Here is a 21,438-nt window from a genome sequence, read left to right as displayed (position 1 = left end):
TATTGAGGTTATAAATAGCCAATAAATAGACTTCAGATGTACCACAAATTCATAACAAAAATAGATTTGAGCCTGGGGTCCTAACCAATTTTCAAGTTTATAACTCAAACGTTTCTATATGTTTTCTAAAACTCTGCTTTATTTTAAGTAAATGTATCTGTATTAAGTGTAATCTACTCCAGCAATTCATTTTGCCTTAATGGTATCAATTTTTCTCAAATACAAGGCAGTTTTTCAAAAGGTGATCTTACATGGATATCAATACATACCTACGTTTATGAGCATAACTCATTGTGCTTTCTTTTTAAAACCCTCAAATACCTAATGTAAAATATTTATAATCACAATATTTATAGTAAAATTATCTCTAGAAAGTGTTAAGCTTTATTCAAGTAACAGAACTGTCTTTAATATAGACTCAGACATGGAATAAAAATAGATTGATATGCCCTTCCTACTAAGAAAGGCTAGAAAATCTTAGCAGCAATATATTCGAATAGAATACTATTTGCCTTAGTTCTTTAAAAATATGTTTATTTGTATTATTTATCCTTAAAGGGCTTATTCATATTGACAGAAAAAGCAGAATTTGGAACATATCCTAGAACTTGAGTATGCAAATAAATGACTTTAGCTAGTACTCTTGATTTATTTACCAAACCAAAAAAAAAAAAAAAAAAGAGCGAGAAAGAAATCTTCATCACATGGAAAAACTGAATTCTATGTTCAATTCTGTTCCAAGCATAAACACGTTCTCTCAATAGGAGAGGAGTCTCCCCTTTACCATCTCATCAGAGAATGAATGCAAATGTGACTATATTGATTGAAGGGGCGGCATTGACCACCATATGGTGCTCCTCAATGGAGTCAACATGAGGAGGAGCTCTTAACTGACAGAGAACTAAGCAGGGAACAAAGTGAACACCTGGTCAGATAAAAATCCATCAGGATACATGAACCGGCTGCCCAGTCTCCAAATTATGTGCAGGCATCAAATCCAAGGTAAAATGAAATGTGCCCCTCTTGAATATTTCAGTACTCATTATGGCGTTAGAATGTGTATGACATACTCCTGAATGGAGAAACCTTCTCAATTGGCCAGTATGATTGCTAACTCTACAGAAGGTGATAATAAGATGTAGAAAACAGAGTAAGAGTAATTAGAAGTAAAACATCCACTCTGTTTCTTCAGTAGGGGCATACGAGCATGATGTGGCTTTGGGGAAAATCACTTGCCTACCTTCCTCTTGGCCACTTGGAAAGATGCCAACATGAACATGATGAGTCTTGCTGCCCTTCTCAACCCTCAAGAAGCTATGAGCTCTTGGGGCCTCCTATGAAGATGGAAGGAGAAAGGTATTTATGACAGGTCTGTCTTCTTCCTTCTTAGCTGTCCTGATCGGTGCTTCTTTGTCCTTCTCATTTATAGAGCAGAACTTTCATATCAGCCAGGAAGGTAATGGTGGCAGAAGATTTCGAATAGTTGGATGCACAAGTCAAGGCTGCTTATCAGTAAGTGCACCAGGCCATGATAAGCTCAGCAGGCTCATGCAATGAGTGCCCAAAAGCAGAGGGGAAACCTTGAGTCTGTAAAAAAGCAACTCAGCCTATAAACTTGGTCAGCCTGGGCAAGTGCTCAAAATGGCAATTTCAAGGCCAGACTAATGAGCTAATAAATTATAGTTACTTCACACTCAACATGGTATGATTTTTCCTGCTGAGTTGAATCAGGCAACAATCTAGGCTAACCTTTAAAAACGGATTTGAAATCCCCTGATAAGGTGGCCAGATAGACTCAGCTTCTACTTTAGATATGAAGGTCTAAATGTTTATTCTTTTGTGTCGGGAATGTCTCTAGATCAGTAACAGTTTTGTTGCTCAAGGGACACCTGGCAATATCAGAGGACTTTTTTTATTGTTGTCGTGACAACTGCTGGGATGCAAGAGGGGAGAGATGACTGGCATTGAGTAGGTGGAGGCCAGGGATGTTACTGAACATTCTACATCACACAGAACAGCCTCCCACAACAGAAACACTACCTGGCCTAAAATGTCAATCATGCTGAAGTATGATCAAGAAATCCTTCTCTAGAACATACAAAAGTAGGTAAATGACAACTAGTTGGGCCAAAACAATGAACTGCTCATCTTTGGCTCCTATTTTGAGAGGTAGGAACGGCCAAAACCCATGAGCCTACTTGGGCAAGCCTTGGGCAGGTAAATCCTTCATAGAGTTTCGCTGTGCATAACACACTTACCCTGTGAAAATGACTACAAGGAAAATGAGAGAAATTATCATTATTCCTGGCAGAGAGCCCCATCATCTGGAACCGTGTGATGTGTCCTGCAGATGGGTGAGTTTAACAAGCAAGTTCAATTAGCTCTCTTACTTCTACCTAAGGCAAAGCCATCACATTGTTACATTGCCTGAGGCCTCAGGCCTCCCTTAATCTGCCCAAATTCATAAAATAAGTAAGCATTACTAACGTAAGTCTTTCCAATTTCTCTGGGAACCTGATGGAATAGTTGGGCTTATATGTACATGGTAGCTAGACTAATCCCTCTGATCAGTGAGCGTTCTCAGCATTATCAAGGAACTAATCTATAAATAATTGCATTAATTATGTTTCTATGTTTTAACTTAGCTAAATCTACATGTTGGTAAAAGTAAAAAAGATGGCTAGGAGAATGTATATGTGTGTGTGTGTAATTTTTCTAGAAAGTGCTTTTAAAAAAGCAGCACACTTCTAGGTGGCAATAATAATGTCAGGAAAGAGGGAAGTAACACCATCTTACTGCTTTCACCTCCTAACAATACTATCTTTCCACGAAAGGTCTGCCACCATAACAGAACTTCTGACGACAGAGCAGTGATTTAGGTTTAATTTCCCTCTGACCAAAATTTCACTGCACTTGGAAGAAGAAGGTCAAAATCTCCTAACTGGAGGCCCAGGGAATAGCAGTTTTACTTCTTGAGGATTTCAGGGATGCAGCTAAAACAAATGACATGATTTATCCTTACACTTCTACAGAAACCATAATATAGTGGGAAGTTCTCAGCATGTTTAAAATGTATCTTCATAACCTATTGGGGAAACCAGACATCGCCCCCGCTTACCTCCACACCTTATCCTTTCTATAAACAGTTACAACATGTGTGGATAATTTCAACATGAATCGATTTCCCAGAGCAACCCACAACAACCAGGATGACCGACAAAGACTCACTATCTCCCACACTGCCATGTCACCTGTTACTGCATTGTAACCACGTGGTGCCAGAACTGGTCCTCTTCCTTGTGGTAATTGGGACAGATATTAAATGGCCATGTTCTCTGCCTCCCACAAGCCCCCCTGTGCATGTTAGGCAGTGATGAGATGCTCATCACAGATAATTCTAAAATCATCCCTTTACCCATAAGGTGACAGCAGCCCACAAGGTGACACCAACCCTAAAGGTGTCAAAGTGAATACTCTAACTAATAAGCTGTTTTGAAGGCCCTGGAGAGAGAAATGGGTTTGCAGATCATGACCAATAAAGATAATGAGCATTTGCACTGTTAGGTGCCATTTCCAACTAAATCAACCCTCTGGCCAGTACGAAAGGGTTAGGGGGAAAAAATCAAACAGCAAATCTGCTGAGAAAGCCAAATGGGCCCATCTTCCATCACCCCTCTTCTCATCTTTTTATTTTTTTTAATAACAAGAAGAGAAGGTAGAAATAGCAGGGGGACGCTTTTTTTTCTAGATAAACAGTTGTGGAATAGAAAAGTCTCAATATCAACTCCACAACAATTGTCAAATTCTATTGTATATTGTGGGGGAAATAAAGTTAAGCAACGCAGAAAGGGACCAACTTAGGATAGTTACCTAAGTGGATCACATTTGGACCACGGGGTCATCTGGCCCAAGACCTTCCTTCTACCAATGAGAAAGCTAAGATTCAGAGAGCCACAGAGAGCTCATAGCCAAACAATTCTCTAGCAAGAGCACCTCACCACTTGCCTTTCCTCTGCTCCACTAAGAAGATACCACTTGAGCCTACCATCTCTGAGTCCAAGGCTGCCCAAGACAATGAGACAGTCGGAAGCAGTCAATACTTCCTAATTCCAAATACAAACCAGGTGTTGGAACCTCAGACTGGCTTTTCCCAGCTGGGAAGATATTTTTCTACGACTGAGCAATCCCCAAAGTCAATACAAGACTCCTGTTTGCCAATGGTTTACTGCATGAATTTGGTCTGTTGAGAGCACAGGGCCAGGTGGGAGTCTGCACATACAGATTATAACCTTGACTGAAACCCAAGTGGAGAAGGTGATAAATGCAATTGCCATTAGTCTGTGCCTTTTAACTCTTCCATTTCAATTGTCTCCTACTCTTACCTGTGCTCACAGGAAAGCTGCACAGCAAGAAGCACCACTAAAAGAAGGGAGGCCTCTTAAGCTCCAGGGACTTGAGCTGAAAATTTCCTTTCATTCAAAAGAACGCTCGCCACCTTTTTTCTCAGCACAACACTTAGCATGCCCATGAGGAGGGGAAAGTGTTTCTCACCAGGAATAAGATGTAAGGTATATTTGAAAATTGAATTGCAATTGCCATTTCTCGGTGCCTTTCCAATGGGGGCCATCTAACTGCAAAGTGACATTTTGTGATCCTGACGTGGTGGAGACCCCGTGAAAAAAACCACAATCAATCAGTTTCTAAAATACAGGCTGAAGAAACGAGGACCTAGCATTAAACCTAGAAGATCTTTCATGATTGTTCGTCAAAGGAAAATAGCTAGGGATATTCATTTTGCAAATTATTCTCCCTCACTGGCCTCTCTTATTGCTATTACCATGAACAATACCATTCTTTACCCACTGCAAGAACATTTTGTGAGCAAAATACCATTGAAAATCTTTACTTTCAAAACTATTCACTGCTGGCAAGAGACAATCCTGGATGAACTTTCAGAGTGCTCAGCGGAGTGAATGAGGGACTTTTGGTTGATCTAATTTACACGTCTCTTTTTTTTATCTATGTATAATTTCTGTTATATGGGTATTTAATGCCTTTGTCTTCTAGAACCTGTAAGCCCTTTGTAATTGTTAGTTAAGACTCATAGTTTGTTTGAAACAAGAGGTATGGTGTCTTTGTAGAGGTGGAGAAACCCCGGAAGGACTGAAGATCTATATGGAGGCACAGTTTTACCTCAAACCCTACAGAGAAGTCAATATGTTTCCCTGCACCCTCTGGTCAGCTTACCTCTCCATAAATGTGTGGCCATAAATTAGGTTCCTGCTAACTACATAATTGCTTTCATGAACCCCCTTTCCTGGTTGTCCTGGGTGCTCCTGGAAAGCTGGCCAAGGGAATGGGAAGTGAGGGTGTGATAGTGGGGCAAAGAGTGAGGAAGGACTGGCCAGGGAGGAAATATTGAGGGTTCTGTTAATCTTCTTCAAATGAGTCTTTGTGATAATGTGGTCAGGCAGCAGTGTGGAGAACATGGCGGATGGAGGTAATATCCGGAGGCCAGTTAGGAGATCTTTACAGGGTGAAGGCACACCACCATTTTGGCTAAGGGAAAAACCTTCCATAGTGTTGAGGAGATTCTATGAGATGAATGTAAAGCAAACAGAACAAGAGTCCTTACAATACAAGTTCAATTATGATTGCAAATGCTTCAGTGGTGCCTGCCTAAGCTGGGAACTGTTAAATCTTTGCAAGAACTCGAAGAGGTAAATAACTATACTTTGCCTCCATTTTTACAGATGAGAAAATTAAGGTATAGAGAGAATCAGTAACATAAGTTTTAGAACCAGAATTCAAACCCAACACTTTGTCTTCAGAATCTGTGCTCCTTTCATTATAGCAACTAGTATTAATTATGAAGATTATAGACTAGAAATGGATATTGATTTAAAATATGTTAAGGGCATGGTGACAAGTATGATGTAAGGATGATAAGAAAAGGGATGACCTAGACTGGTTCCTAGGGTTTTTCCTGATAGTCCATGGTATCTCTCACTGCTGTGCAGAATGCAGAAAGAGAAGCATGCTTAGGACCTGTTGACCAAGTCTGATGTGTCTGTAGAATATTCAGGTAAAAATGGCTAATGTGCAGGTGGTATACGGATCTGGGGCTCAAAAGAGAAGTTAAGCCTGGTGTTATAGATTTAGGGGTGACCAGAAAACACATGGGAGTCATATGAGGGGATGAGATCATACAGGAATGTGCATGCAATGAGAAAAGAGAAGACTGAAGAGAATCCTTTTGAGAGCAGAATGGAGTGGAGGGGCACCAACACTGAAGGGTTGAACAAAGAATTCTTAAAGAAGCGCAATGAAGAGTGGCTGGAGAAACAGAGAACGCTTAGTGGAAGCCAACAGAGAGGAGAGTTTCAATAGTCTTGCTCTGATTTAAACTGTGTTTTTCTAACTGAGGAAAAAACCTTGTCTCCCTCCACTTGCCTCTTTAGGATACCTTACAAAGTAAATACAAAGAATTTCAAAGACAGCATAGATAGACTGGGGCCATCCACTCATTTCTCAGGAAAATAAAGGTTCGCATCATTAGCTAAGGAGAAGTCGTTGGGACCATCCTTCCTCTATTCCCCCATCAGTGGAACCAGAGATGGACCATCCCCCATATCTGACCAGTAGGGACCCATTTCCTTCTTCGTCTCAAAGACTATCTCCTCCATGAAGCTTTTCTGTATAATCCGGTTGGGATTAAAGAGGAGATTCCTTATAGTCCTAGAGAATCCATCCATATCTATACATCACTTTTCTTGGACTGATTAATATCACAGATGTTTGTATATCAGTTCAATTTATTGCTGGACTGAAAATTTATTGATGGCAGAGTTCACCTCTTATCATTCTATACCACTAGTGCTTGGCACTATGTCTGGCCCACAGTGGGGGTGCTTAATAAAAGCTTGCAGACCACGAATGAATTTAAGTCTTTAGTGAAAGCGTAATGAGTACATTCAAGTCAGCCTCTACCAGTTACTCCAGCTTCACCCTTATTCACTGTGCCTCTCAGTACAGAGGTACAGTACAGAGTTTCCACATCTGTAAAATGATTAAAATAGCAAGAGCTAGTGAAAAGCAAATGATATTATACAGAGAAAGTGCTTAAAACATAGCAAACACTCAATATTTGTTAGCTACTAAGCAGCAGCTCCTCAGCTGGAGGGCTGGCGAAGCTCCTGTGTGGAGGGTTCTAGAAATCCTCTGCCTTCTTTTGGCCTTGCTATGGGCCCTTCTGAGACCCAGGGGTCCTGATTCCCAACCCACTCCTTTAACTCCTGTCCTACAGGATTTACAGCCTGACTGTGACAACTAATTTTGGAACTGTAATGCCTCCTGTCATCTTCCATAAATTTGACATAAATAAATCACAAAATACCCTTTTTATATCGCTTTTTATCTTGCCACGCTTCTTGTTTCTTTTGGAAACAGTTTTTATGGCAAATGCAGAGTGTAAATCCACCCGACAATAAAGCATGCCAAACAAGCGTGTAGAACAGGCACCTGAGAGGAAATTACCCACCATTTGCAGAGCTCTACACAATTATCAGCAGGATGTTCTGGAGTGGGCCTATTAAACGCACTGCACTGTATTGCTCACACACCATTTGCATAGCCCCAATGTAAACAGTATTGTTAAACAAAGGAAAGTGGGCACACACTGGTCCACATCTTCATTCTGGCCTCCTCTTGCAGCAACATAGAGTCTAGACTTTGCATGACATCTCCCCTGCCTATTTCCTTGGAGAGGTCATTTCTCCTAAGGCAGCAACATCCAATAGAGCTTTCTGCAATCATGGAAATGTTCTGTGTCAGCGCTGCCCAGTATGGTAGCCACTAGCCACCCCTGTGTGGCTGTTGAACATTTGGCATGTGGGTAGTGAGACCGAGAAACTAGATTTTTAATTTTATTATAAGTTGAATCAACTTAAATGTAAATAACCACATAGAGCTAGCAGCTACCACATGGACAGGGTAGTAGAGATTGTGCAATACATGTTTGCTTTCAAATATCTTGTCCCACACATCTTCAATTTCAAATACCAGGAATCACATTAAGTATCCACTGATTAGTTTCTCACCCATCTCCTCTATTTTATCCTAACAGTGACCCACTGGAGTAGTTTTTATTCTCGCCATCATTTAAAAGGGGTATCAGAAGCTCAGAGAGCTTAAGGAATGAATATGAACTCTCTCGACCAATCTGTGCTGGAGCAGAGATTCGAACCCAAATCTGTCTATCAAAGCTTTGTTGCTGCCAGAGTAGTTTTTAGACCAGGCATTGTGGCTTGAAGTTATTATGACTGAATCATTAGAGCAACCTGTGTATGAATTTGTTAGCACTGCAGGTTCAACGTTCAGAGGAGAGGGCTTCTGTCTAGGAATGGAGAGAGCCAGCTTCTCATCATGCCATACTGCCCACTAGCTGTTGGTGTGAGGCCATGCATCTCCCGAAGCATTTCTTCATGTGTGAGTACAGGAAGAAATGTCTGTCCCTGCCTACCTCTCAGTCTTGTTGACAGCATATGCAAAACTCATTTGAGGATGTGCTACAGAGTAAAAGTACTAAGATGCAATGCCTTATTATTAAAGGAAATTCTAATGAATCCTATAGCACCCTATTTATTTCCTGCCTAAGCTGCCACAAAAGCCATATGCAATATCATTACCCACATCGATACTTACAGAACACCCCTAAAAGCCTACACTCTGTGTAGCAAAATTAAAGGAATGCATCCCGTGACCTTTTTGTAATACCAAATTAAAGCAATGACAATCCACCACAGAAAACCCAGCCCACCGTGCGCCGATTATTAACATGTTCATTTCTATGTCCCAGCTTTTGAAAATGATTCTGGGAACTACTTATTGAATTTTTAATTTGCAGATTATCGACCAAATTGGCTGCAATGGCTCTGAGCAATGGGGCCCACATGTCAGCTGGGTAGGTAAAGCAGATGCACGCAGAAAACAGCAGCTCCAGTGCTGACAGGATTAGTCTGCCTACTCGGGAACCAGACTTCTGATTGGCTCCTCAGAGTGTCAGGTTCAAGGGAAGGAATTTAAAAATTTCCCATTAGTGTGTATAGGGAAGGGGAGAGATACAGGAATTCTTTCCTAAAGAAGTTTCTAAAAATTATTCCACAATCTGAACCTCCAAAGTCATTATCAGGTTTATCTTTGATGGTATAAACCCTCCTTTTTCTTTTCCTTTCTTTCCTTTCTCTGCCTTTTCCTCCATCCTCCTTTCTTCTTGAATGTCGTAATGAGTAAGGCAGACTCTGTCTCTGCTCTCCTGGAGCTCAGAATCCTGCTGAAAGTTATCGACACAGAAGCAATGTATGAAACGGTGTGCAAGGGCCGTGTTGAAGAAAGTACATAGGAACATATAGCTTAGAGATGGGGAAAAGAAAATCAAAAGAAGCCTTCCCAGAAAAAGCAAAGTAAAGAAGGAGGAGGAGAGAGACCAAGAGGTGAAGGGAGAGAATGTTTCAAGCCCTAGAAACAACAGAAGAGAAGAACTGGAAGTAAGGAAGCACTTGGCACTAGCATCCCCATGGCCAGGTCCTCTCTCTGACACTTTTGCTCATGCAAAGGCTGTGGAGCCCTCATGGTTGGAATCCTAGACATCAGGCAGAACAGCCTCCAAATCCCATAAGCCCCACTGTCCTCGAGCAAGTGACTTAAACTTTCCAAGCTTCAGTCTCCACATCTGTAAAATGGGAATCTGATAGTATCTTTACGAGAATTAGAGGAGGGCATGTTCAGTAGGGCATACAGCACAGTATCTGTGAAGGGCTTCATAAATGCAAAGGGCTTGCAGTCTTGTCACTATCATCATTATCTTCATGCTCATGAAACTGGTCTCTGGTATCCTTTCCGCTGATCTAATGTCCTTCCTTCCTTCAGAGCGCAATGCTAAGCCCACTGCACCCAGCCAGCCCAGCCCAGCCCTCAGATCATGCTGGAGTCCCTTCCACACCTAATATATCTTTAGCACTCTTTCATTTCCCGTTCATTCTCTTCTCATACTTTTATGAAGACAGTCATCTTTTTCTTCTAAATACCTTATTTCTGCAACTGGATGACAGTAACTTATTCTTGATAATACATACTTTATTAAATAAGAACTACTGGCTGGGTGCTGTGGCTCATGCTTATAATCCCAGCAATTTGGGAGGCCAAGGCAGGAGGATCACCTAAAGTCAGGAGTTCGAGAACAGTCTGGCCAACATGGTGAAATCACATCTCTACTAAAAATAGAAAAATTAGCTGGGTGTGGTGGTGGGTGCCCATAATCTCAGCTATTCGGGAGGCTGAGGCAGAATTGCTTGAACCCGGGAAGTGGAGGTTGCAGTGAGCCGAGATGGCACCATTGCACTCCAGCCTGGGCGACAAGAGCAAAACTCCATCTCAAAAAAACAAAACAAAACAAAACAAAAAACAAAGAACTACTGAGGTTTCACACTTGTCCAGAACTTCATAGCTTGGGAAGGGCTTTCACCAGAGAGAGTGTTAAGGAGGCCTGCAGAGTAACCCCTCTCACCCTACTGGGTGAGTATTAAGATTCTAATTTTCCTGACAAGTGCTCTGTGCCTCAGAAAAGCACAGTACCTAAGTGACTTGTCTGAAGCAACACAGCTACTTCATGGTCAATGTGAATCTAAGATTTAAGCCTTATGGCCATGACACTAAAGGTAGAGTCTTGGTAAATGTCTTTTTAGAGTCTTTAGGAAATGGCTAAACTTTATTGAGGGCTTACTGTTATGCTGTTCTAAAAATGTTATATATGTGAAGTACACTAACATCACAATTATCCCATGAGGCCGGGACTAGCTATGTTTTTTCTTGTAAACAAGGAAACTGAGTCCCAGACATGTTAACCGGCTTTCCCAGCATCACTAAACTGGTAAGTGATGCAGTTGTGACCTGCCTAGGCCAACTCTATATGCATATTCTCATAATAAATATGTAGCAATTTCTTTTATGCTTTTTGGGATACCTCCAGTGCTGGGAAGAACACACCAAACATGAATATGCTCAGCGAATATTTACTAATATTTTTAACAGTTTACTCTATCCTAAGAAGTATTAAGTATTTTGGAAAATGGGAAGGCGTGGATTGTTTATTTTCTTTCAAAGTTCCCATGATGATCTCAGCTGTCCGTGAATCGACTTTCTCTAATGTCTTTTTAAATTCAGCCTCAGTCCTAGACCTCTGGACATTCTGATGATTTATTTCTTTCCGCCACTGGGTCACTCATTGAACCCACCCACATTGGGACTCCCAGGCACATGCCTGCCTCAAGGGCAGCATCAAAACATGAATTACACACTCTTCACAGGAAACAACTTTTCCTACTACTTGCTCAAAATATCCCAGTATGTCCCTTAATCTTTTCTCCTGGGGTCGGGGAGGACTTCCCTTTGTTTTGTTTTCCATTTCCCACAGAGACGAAGAAACTATTCTATCCAACATGCCAAAAGCAAACGAGACAGCAAGATGGTGACATAAGATATAAATATATGCTGATTCCCATAAGCATTCTGTGTGATGGTTTAGAATATGACTACCCCATCCCTGATTGACTGAAAGCAATGTAGACTTATGAACATTTAGACAGATTCTTATTTTACTAGCTATCCTTTACCTCTGTCTAAGGATTCCTGTGTAAATCTGCAGAGGACTGAGGAAACATGCGATCACCATAAATTTCAACTCACCATAGTAGCAACCCTTTGGTAAGATATGAAACCAAATGACACAGCAAGACTTGGCCTGCTGTTGCAAAGGGCTGAGGCATTCAGGTGCAATCTTCTTGGGCTTTACCACTAGAGCTGAGGCCGAATGAGTTAATGGTAGGCTCTGAAGTCAGATGAACCTTGCAACTCTGAGTGCAGCTCCGCTATTTTGCAACTTAGCAAAAAACAAGCTGTTAGCCACATGTCCCAGCCTGGCCCCTCCAATTTTTCAAATCATGATTTATATGCTTGGCTGCTTACATATGATACTGGCATTGTAACGCGTGGTTACTGAAAGGGTAGGTAACGGGGTGGGGGAGTGCTACATAAAGGCTTAGCACAATTAACAAGCTTGAATTTGTCCCTTGGAGAATGGTGGATTCCATTCATGGAGTCATGCGCTATATTCTTTGCCTTGATCAATTTATTCTGGTGAGTGTTTGTGTTACAAAATACTTTACCTGCAGCTAAGGGACTTCAGGCCACTAACTCACACCCTTTCTTCCTACCTCAATGGAAACAATACGAGGTCGGTATCTATTCTGAGGAGTCAGTGACAATGATTTTCATTAAAGGTCAAAAGGCCATTATGTCCCAGATTTTTGCTTTCCTTTTTTATTTTTCTAAAATAAGAAAAATAGTACTCACTTTTGTCTATTTCCTAGTATCCTTCTGATGATGCACACGGGCCTGATATTCAGCATGATGTAGCTGCATTTTTGTTAAAATATGGAAACACTTTCACACTGGCTACCTCAGTACTCCCATGCCCACCCCTTGATCTGCCAGACCTTTCAACATCTAACATGGCACAGCAGAGGGCTCCGAGCTCCAATTCCCGAGCTAGACCCAGGTTAATTCTGATTAATCATTGCCCAAGTGGTTGTACCCAAGGTTTCACATGTATATAGTAAGAATATTATCTCTAGATAGATGGGACACTAAATGCAAGAGTACTTACAGATTTTTGGAAGTGAGTTTCCATATACATTTGACGTAATATTCACATAGTAATTCATGTATTACATGGTTACTGATGTAACCATCAGTATGGTTGAGGCAAAGTGTGTTGAGAATTTCCTAATTTGCCATTTATTTACTGAAGGTTGACCCACTTTTGCAGGAAAACCACCTGTATTAGAGTTCTCTAGAGGGACAGAACTAATAGGAGAGAAAAATATATAATGGGGAGTTTATTAAGTAGTATTAACTCACACAATCACAAGGTCTCACAATAGGCCATCTGCAGGCTGGGGAGCAAGGAAGTCAGTTTGAGTCCCAAAGCTGAAGAACTTGGAGTCCAATGTTTGAGGGCAGGAAGTATCCAGCATGGGAGAAAGATATAGGCTGGGAGGCTAAGTCAGTCTAGCCTTTTCACGTTTTTCTGCCTGCTTGATATTCTGCCTGTGCTGGCAGCTGATTAAATGGTGCCCACTCAGATTAAGGGTGTGTCTGCCTTTCCCATCCCACTGACTCAAATGTTAATCTCCTTTGACAACACCCTCATAGATACACCCAGGATCAATACTTTGCATCCTTCAATCCAATCAAGTTGACACTCAGTATTAACCATCACACCACTCAAAATAAAGATCCTCTCCCTAAAAGATAGAGATGGACCCCCAGACCCTGTGTTTCAGGCATCTAACTTTATTGGTTGAGCTTTCTCTAATTTATATATCTTTTTTTATTTATATTTTTTTTGGAGAAAGCCATTTTTAACCAAATACATAATATATAATATCCCATTAGGACCATCATCTGTACTTACAAACAGCATGTTATGGCTACCAAGTTGCTTATCTCTAATGATGTTGGTTAAGTACGATGGAAAAGAAGAAATTCATCTTCCCCAAATGACACAGGAATAAAGGCACAGACATTTAAAGAAATAAAGTAAAATTTGAAATGTAAAACATCAGAGGTGGTGCTTAGGAATAATGAAACTGTAAGAAGTTAAACACAATCAGGTTTAAAGAGATAATGATAAAAATGAAAATCTGAAATCTCTTGCCAGTAGAACAAACCTAGGCTAGGAAGATGAATTCAATATTTCCTGCAAATAAACAGCAGTTTCTAAAAATAGAAAGCACAGATGTGCAAGGCAGAAAGTTTCAGAGAACTATAGATAGAGATGGCCAAAGTATGACTTTTTGTTACTCATCGGGATTGCAGATGAGGGACTGCAACCCCTCAGGTAACTGAAATTTCTATTAAATGGACAGACCATAGTTTAACACATCCTTGATGGAATATACATGTGCTTATTTTTCAGACATAATATGTATGAAAGTGCTTCGTGAAGCACCAAACTAGTATCTCTTAAAGTGTGTTTCAAAAAATCAAGGACCTATGAGATACTTACTGAAAAATCAAACTACTTTTGTGTTGTCTCATACTGTGTTTCTCTTATTTATTCACCACACTCATGATTATATGAAAGACTCTGAAAAGTCCTACAATGCAATTACTTTTTTTCTTTAATCAATATTTCCCAAATTTATCTGAGCACAGAAAGCATTCTTATTTGTCAGAATTTGGTGAACGTTACTTTAGAAAAAGGTAAGGTATTAACACTATTCTATTGGAAGATGCTTAAAATACACATTTTACATGCATATCTTCAGGTGTCCTATCCTAAGGGTTCTCAGAGGGACCATCTCAGACTTCGACCTGTGACTTCCTCTCTGTGCCAGTGATGTTAGTTTGAGAATCCCTCAGCTGCTCTTTAAGCAAAGATTAACTGCATTATTATTCAATTGCAGGGATTCTACCGACTGACAAATCCCTGCAGGATCAGGTAAGTCCTTCCTCTGTGGTCTTTCTGGGCTCGGGATGGATGCTGCTTGCAAACTTTCCTATTGCTTCACTCTCTCACTTCTTACCCAGCATTTTTATCACTGGCCAGTGTTTGCAGAAGGGCAATCCTATAGAAGAAAAAGGAAAAAAAAAATTTAGAGCAAGTGCCTTCTTTTAAGGAGAGCAGCCTTAGCAAAAAATGTCACAAATTAGCTACAATATCAGGTTCTCAATTCTTTCGTGATTTCCTCAGGTGCCTGTTCTTGGCTCTCCAAAGGCTTTCAGATTTTATTTTCCTTTCTTTGATTGTGCTGGTTAGAAAGATGGAATTCTAAAGGAAATGCATCATAAAATTTATATTTGGGCAGTCTTATCAGCATTGGACATGCATAATCTTTCCTTGCAAAGTTTTTGCTATGAAATTGCACACAAATTTGTTTCTTAAAGAGAGAAAGAGAGAGAGGAAACCCTCTATGTTTCTATGGTGTTTGATGTCTATTTATATGTTTCTTAAAGATAAAGCATTTATTCTATGCATGATTTGAATTTTATGCATCTCTTCTCTTTGCCTTAACGGAAGTGAATTCTTATTGCATAGCCAAATTTCACACTCAATTTATTCTGCAGAGTAACTCCCTCCCTCCAGATGGGACTATAAACCAGTAGAATTGAGTTTTTTTTTAAAGTGTTCCTAATTGAATATATGGAATCTACTTCTGAAATGAAATCAAAAGCTCAGGGGAAAACACAGAACATCATTGGTAAAGGACACCAGTAACCATAAAACAAAACAAATGTGTTGGTGCCAGGATGGGTTGGTAACCTTTAAGGTATTGCATCACCAAGTCATAGAAAGGGCCAGCATATGGTGGGCTACAGAGGTGGAAGAGTAGCTCTTGAGGCAAAAATAAAATAAATAAATAAATAAATAAAAGGTTTCTCCAGCTGCTTTAAGGGTTATTGGAGATCAAAGACAGGAACTTCTGATGGCATACCAAGATGGAAAAGGAGATGAATAACTACAAAGCAATAGAGAATAGGTCCAAGTATTAGCAGATCGAGAGCTAAGAATTAGTTGCACCATGTCCGATATTTATGGAGAACCCGATAATAATAACATGGCAAAAAACTGTTCCCTGCTTAAGAATGTGTGTGTGTGCCATTGGGTTGGGGTGCTGTTTCCACAGAGCATCTGTGGCAACGTCATATACAGGCAGAGCAGACATCTACTATGGATCCAAAATAATACCAGTAAGAGTAACAGTAATACCGACCATAACAATTACTGAGTGCTTGCTATATATAAGGAAATTGTACTAATTCTTTGCATGTGTTATTTCGCTTAATTCTCACAGTGACCTTTGAGGTCAAAACCCTGTCTCTCATGTTCACAGTCATGTAAGAGGTGCTAAATAAATATTTATTGAATTTAAAAAAATTGCTTTAATGTGGTTACCATTATTTACTCTCACTTACATAGGAGAAAATGGTCTCCAAGAGCTTTGAAAAGGTTCGGAAATTACATAATTAGTAGCTGCAAAGTTTGGCTTGCACCCAGGACGGTCAGTGCCTGTTTTATTTAGATACTATTGTTTCAAGTAGGACAGCTGTGGGGACTTGGGATTGGGAGCCATGGCTATGGGCGCAGCACAAAAGCAGGAGAGAGGAGAGAGTGTGGTCATAATGCAAAAAGCCACCAAGGTGGGGCTTTGAGTTCATTATTAGCTAACTGTTTGATTATTTTAAACTCTTTGCTGCCCTTGATTTCTTTATCCGTAAAATGGGGGAATTGAAATCTATCTTATTCAGTTGTGAAAATTTGAGATTGTATAGATAAAGTGGTATTTATGTATTCAAAACAGGTAAATATTTTTATTATCTATTATAACAATAATAATCCCAGTTGCCTTTGTTGGGTGGCATTTCATGAAACCACCATGTGAAAATAAGAACCACTTGGGACCTCCTTTTTTATTAAAGAATGAGTTGAACTATGGAAAGTTTCCAGGGTCTCTTCCTGATCTAAACTATGCTATCCATTCTTTTTTTTTCTTTTTCTTTTTGTCTGAGACAGAGTCTTGCTCTGTCACCCAGGCTGGAGAGCAGTGGTGTGATCTCTGGTCACTGCAACCTCCGGCTTCTGGGTTCAAGCAATTCTCGTGCCTCAACCTCCTGAGTAGCTGGGACTACACGCACATGCCACCATGCCCAGCTAATTTTTGTATTTTTAGTAGAGACAGGGTTTCACCATGTTGGTCAGGCTGGTCTTGAACTTCTGGCCTCAAGTGATCCACCCGCCTCGGCCTCCCATTGTGCTGGAATTATAGGCATGAGCCACCGTGCCCAGCCAAACTGGGCTATTCATTCTTAAGAGCATAACAATAAATAGTGCAGGTGCTAGAACCAGGTTTTCTGAGTTCAAATTCTTCTTCAGCCAGTTACCAATGGTGCAATCTTAAGCAAATTATGTAAACGCTTAAGAACCTTCATTTCTAATTTATAATATTCAAATTGCATAATGATCTCAGTTTCAGCATCTGCAATACACAAATAGCCATAGTAACTACTGGATATGGTTGTTGCAAGAATCAGATAAATTAACTTACTGAAGGCAATGGCTGCCCAATAAATGCTAGCAATAATGATGGAGATAGCAATGAGAACAATAATGATAGTCCTTAATCAGCCAGCTACTGGAGTTTGAAATTCTTGCCATACAAGTAGTCAGATGTGGTTTAGCAAATATGAGACATTCAGAAAAATGAAGGGCAGAGTGTGCAAGAAATGAGCACAAGGGTGAATAAGCTATAGTGTGGGGCAGGAAAGAGGAATCATGGGACATTTATTTGATCATTAAATAAAGAAGGATCCTAAAATCTAGTGATTTTGCTAGAAACATTCCAATAGTTCTATAGGCTTGGGACCCTGAAGAGGAGCAGAGCTGATCTCTGGGGAAAGAGATGTACTGAAAAGATAAGTGGGATAGTATAAGGAAGGTGAGGGTGGGCATGGGGGTGTTAACACCTTCACAAAGTGATCTCTCTTGGAAGTGTAGAACTTTTGCTTTCCAAATATGTTTCATGGTATCTTTTCATACGATGGCCTGAATTGACTATTTATCTAGACACTCTTTCCAGTAGCTGTTATGGACTGAATTATGTCTCACCCTACCACCAGCATTTGTGTGTTGAAGTCCTAATCCCTAATGTGACTATATGTAGAGACAGAGCCTTTAAAGAAGTAATTAAGGTTAAATGAGGGCATAAGGGTAAAGTCCTAATCCAACCGCATCCATAAGATGAGAAAAAGACAGACACCAGCAATGTGTGTGCACACAGAGAAAAGACCATGTGAGGACAGCGAGAAGGTGGCAGCCTGGAAGTAAAGGGGACAGGCCTCACGAGAAGCCCACCCTGCTGGCACCTTGAGCTTAGATTTCTGGCCTCCAGAACCAGAAAATAAATTTCTGCTGTTTAAGCCACTAGGTCTGTGGTATCTTGTATTAGCAACCCTGGAAGACTAATACAGTAACTCTAAGAACTTGCGGTTTTTCTGATTAACAGAAAGGAAGAAGAAGAAGAGGAAGAGGAAGAAGGAGAAGGAGGAGGGGGAGGAGAAGAAGAAAAAAGAAGAGGAGGAGGAGGAAAAGGAAAATGAGAAGAAGAGGAAGAAGAAGAAAGAAGAAAGGAGAAGGAGAAGAAGAAAACTTGCAAAGGAAAAAAAGAGATGGAGAGGCAGAGGAATAGGAGAGGACTGCTCCTTGATATCTACTTTGAACCACAATATTGTCAATAGTTATTACTGCTGAAAAATCTTCCCATGACCCTCCAGTGAGGATGAAGAGTTCACCTCTCTCCAGCACACATGCTCAGGATTAGTGTCACCTAGTTCCCACCTTGCTCTGCATGTGCACTAAAGCCATTCATATTTGCCACCCAGTAGCATTCCCAGCCATTGCATTCACTGAAATTAAATCCAAAGCAAAATGATATTTTAAATAAAATTACCTCTATGCTAAAGAGAAGAATAAAAAGGAAGCTTAGCAATCTGTAAAACATCTCACTGTAATAAACAGACAACAAAATACTAAATTCTTAGGAAAGCTGTCTATCTTATATAGGGCTACAATGAGAGAAAAATTTCTGTCTAATAAATGGATAGCTCTATCACGATAAATAGTTAATGTATGTGGGGCTTAATAACTAGGAGATGGGTTGATAGGTGCAGCAAACCACCACAGCACACGTTTACCTATATAACAAACCTACACATCTGGCACATGTATCCCAGAACTTCAAACAAAATTAAGTTAAATAAAAAAGAGAAAGCAATGGATAGCTCTAAGAGAGATACAAATATGACAAATTAAAACATGTTTTTACTTTCAGTTAACTTCGTGATCATCAGTCCTTCTGTCCCCTACTTTGACGACTAAGATGGTACCTGTCTGTCAATAATTTAAAAGTAAAAACTAAATGTTTTTCAAGACATTTCTGTATTATAAGCCACCTGATAAATTTGCATTATAATTTATTAATTTGTCTTCTGTTTTCAGAAACTATGAGTGTTATATTAAAAACTACTAGAACATTGTAGAACAGGGAAGAGAATTATATCAAAATGATACCATTTTCAGTTGGCATTTATAGAAAGACTGCATTCAAATATGAGGGCCATAGTTAGCACCTCACCACCCCCTGCCACCAAGTGTCCAATTTGCATCCTTACTAGCTAAAGAAAAGACTCTAGCATTACACTGAACCAACTCCAATGTGACAGGGGAGGACCATTTAAAAGGAAATAATGTATTCAACAGTAAAATTCTTGCCTGTTGAGGTCACCTCACCATCCTTCCCTATTTTGTTTGAGTTTACTGGCTGGAGACTATTTTAATTCATTTTATAGCAGAACAGTTAGATTATGCTCCATTTATTATAAACATTTGGTTTGCATAGAAGATTTTTTATGTTTTATTAATCCATCACATAGTCTTTCTAAAAATATGATGAATGAGGCAGCATAAAATGTCATTCTTTATACACTTTAGGTGGTTTGGCAATTAAAGCGTCGAGCCTCTGTGGCTCTTCTGAATCAAAGGCTGTTTTCTGATATGGATCCATCTTGCCTACATCATCTATGGAATGACAAAACATATGATAAATGCAAGCATTTGACAGCACTATTTCTATCAGGTTATAACCCTATTTGATAAACTCAAATCAGCAGCAAAACTATACCAGATTAATGAAAACCTCTCCAAAAGTGCACCCTGCCATTTCATTTCTGGGGAATTGCAGCTAAGATACATTCTAAAAACATTCACAACAAATGGGGCAGGATTTTTAGAAGAATATTTTATTTAAAGCGACTACAGGGAGGGAGAAACACCTGCAGGATTGTGTGTTCATCACATCATGTCCAAGAAGCTGCAGCAGGAACAAAATAAAATGAAATGTGTTTTTTGCAGATGAACAAAAGCTTCTTCGATTATAAAAGAGTAAACTGATAATAGAATCCCAGAGACAAAGAAGTAATCCGAACACATGGCTCACTGCTTACCATATATGCAACATAGAAACAAGTTGCACCCTATTGCATATAGAAAGAGACAGGGGAAGGAAGTAAAAAAGACAGAAAATAGAAGGAAATATAAGCTGCATGTTTTACTACACTTAGCTCACATTGCATTCAAAGGATAACTTCATGTCTAAAAATGGTTTAACCCAATAATGTAGACATTTCTGACTTGTATGTAATTATTGAAGAACACTAGCACCATTTTTTTCCAAGAAGATAACACTGTCATATTCAGATCCTGACCTTTTACCATGCAATATAAAACCATTAATAAAAATTTATTTTTAACATCAGCAAGCCCAATATGCTTTGAAATATCAATTTTAGAGAATATTTTCTCCTGTATCTTTTATTATAAATGTTATGCAGACAAAGGCAGTGACCAAAAATCAATTTTTAATATATTTCTTCCTACCACAGGGCATGAGCAACATTAATGGTTTCTGCATCTACATGGTTACAATTATTAGTTTTGCCTTTCTAACACAGTGTGCATAAAGTATGCTCGGCTTACAGTTTGGGGGATGGAGGTTCTATTTTGAAGGTTTTCCTGAATGTAAGTTAATAAGCAATAATCCAAGATCTTGAGAGTCATGCCATTACTTGCTTCTCCTATCCAGCATCCTGATACTTACACGATCACTTACACAGAGGCAGCAGAGCAACTTAAAACTTAATGATCCCAATTCATAGCCCTGCAGGGGGGACAAGAAGCTGCTGTAAACCTATTGAGGGATGGTGCCATGGGTCCCGATTGTGCAGGGAGGGAAAATAACCACTTGGATGGTTTTGCTTCGCCTCTATTCAGATAGCCTCAGCATGCACCTTTGTGCCTCTTCCCTCCCAGTGTGCAATGTCTTTAGTGCTATTGCAGAGGACAGGTGTAGTGGACATCTCTTCTCTCCTCTGCTCAATGTACCTGATCTCTCTGGAGAACCATCCCTCTCTCTATGAACAGCCTTATTGGAGCTGCTAATCAGGGTAGATGTCTCTCTCCTAGCCAGGGAATAAGTACAGGAATTAGCCCACTGAAAAGACTGTTTAATATTTCCCGGTGGTTGGCTCCTCGGAAGACCCTGGCCCTACTTTGCCGAAGCTTGGTTCTTCAGATATTCCTCTGATTCAATAGCTACCCCATAGCCTTTCTTTTCTGTTTTGATTAATTTAGACAGCATCAACTCCTGTGGCTAGAATCCAAACTCCCAGCCAGCAAAAAAATGAAGGATACATGGCTTGGTCTTTATTTTCTTCCAAACTGTATTCTGTGATGTCTTCTATCTGCTCAAACATCTTCAGTAGCTC

At 39.9% G+C, this 21,438-nt stretch overlaps 2 protein-coding genes across 5 annotated transcripts in view; one reads left to right on the top strand and one right to left on the bottom strand.

Annotated features, from left to right (window-relative positions):
• SOD3 (superoxide dismutase 3) overlaps positions 1-21,438 on the top strand; it is a 948,116-nt gene that overhangs the window by 105,455 nt on the left and 821,223 nt on the right. The window lies entirely within an intron of this gene.
• The window catches only part of PPARGC1A (PPARG coactivator 1 alpha), a 685,828-nt gene that overhangs the window by 172,978 nt on the left and 491,412 nt on the right, over positions 1-21,438 (bottom strand). The window lies entirely within an intron of this gene.

The sequence above is a fragment of the Macaca thibetana genome, chromosome 5, assembly GCF_024542745.1.
Source record: "Macaca thibetana thibetana isolate TM-01 chromosome 5, ASM2454274v1, whole genome shotgun sequence".
NCBI lineage: Eukaryota > Metazoa > Chordata > Mammalia > Primates > Cercopithecidae > Macaca > Macaca thibetana.
The sequence above is the reverse complement of the archived record's forward strand: the minus strand, read 5'-3'. Positions and strand labels throughout refer to the sequence as shown.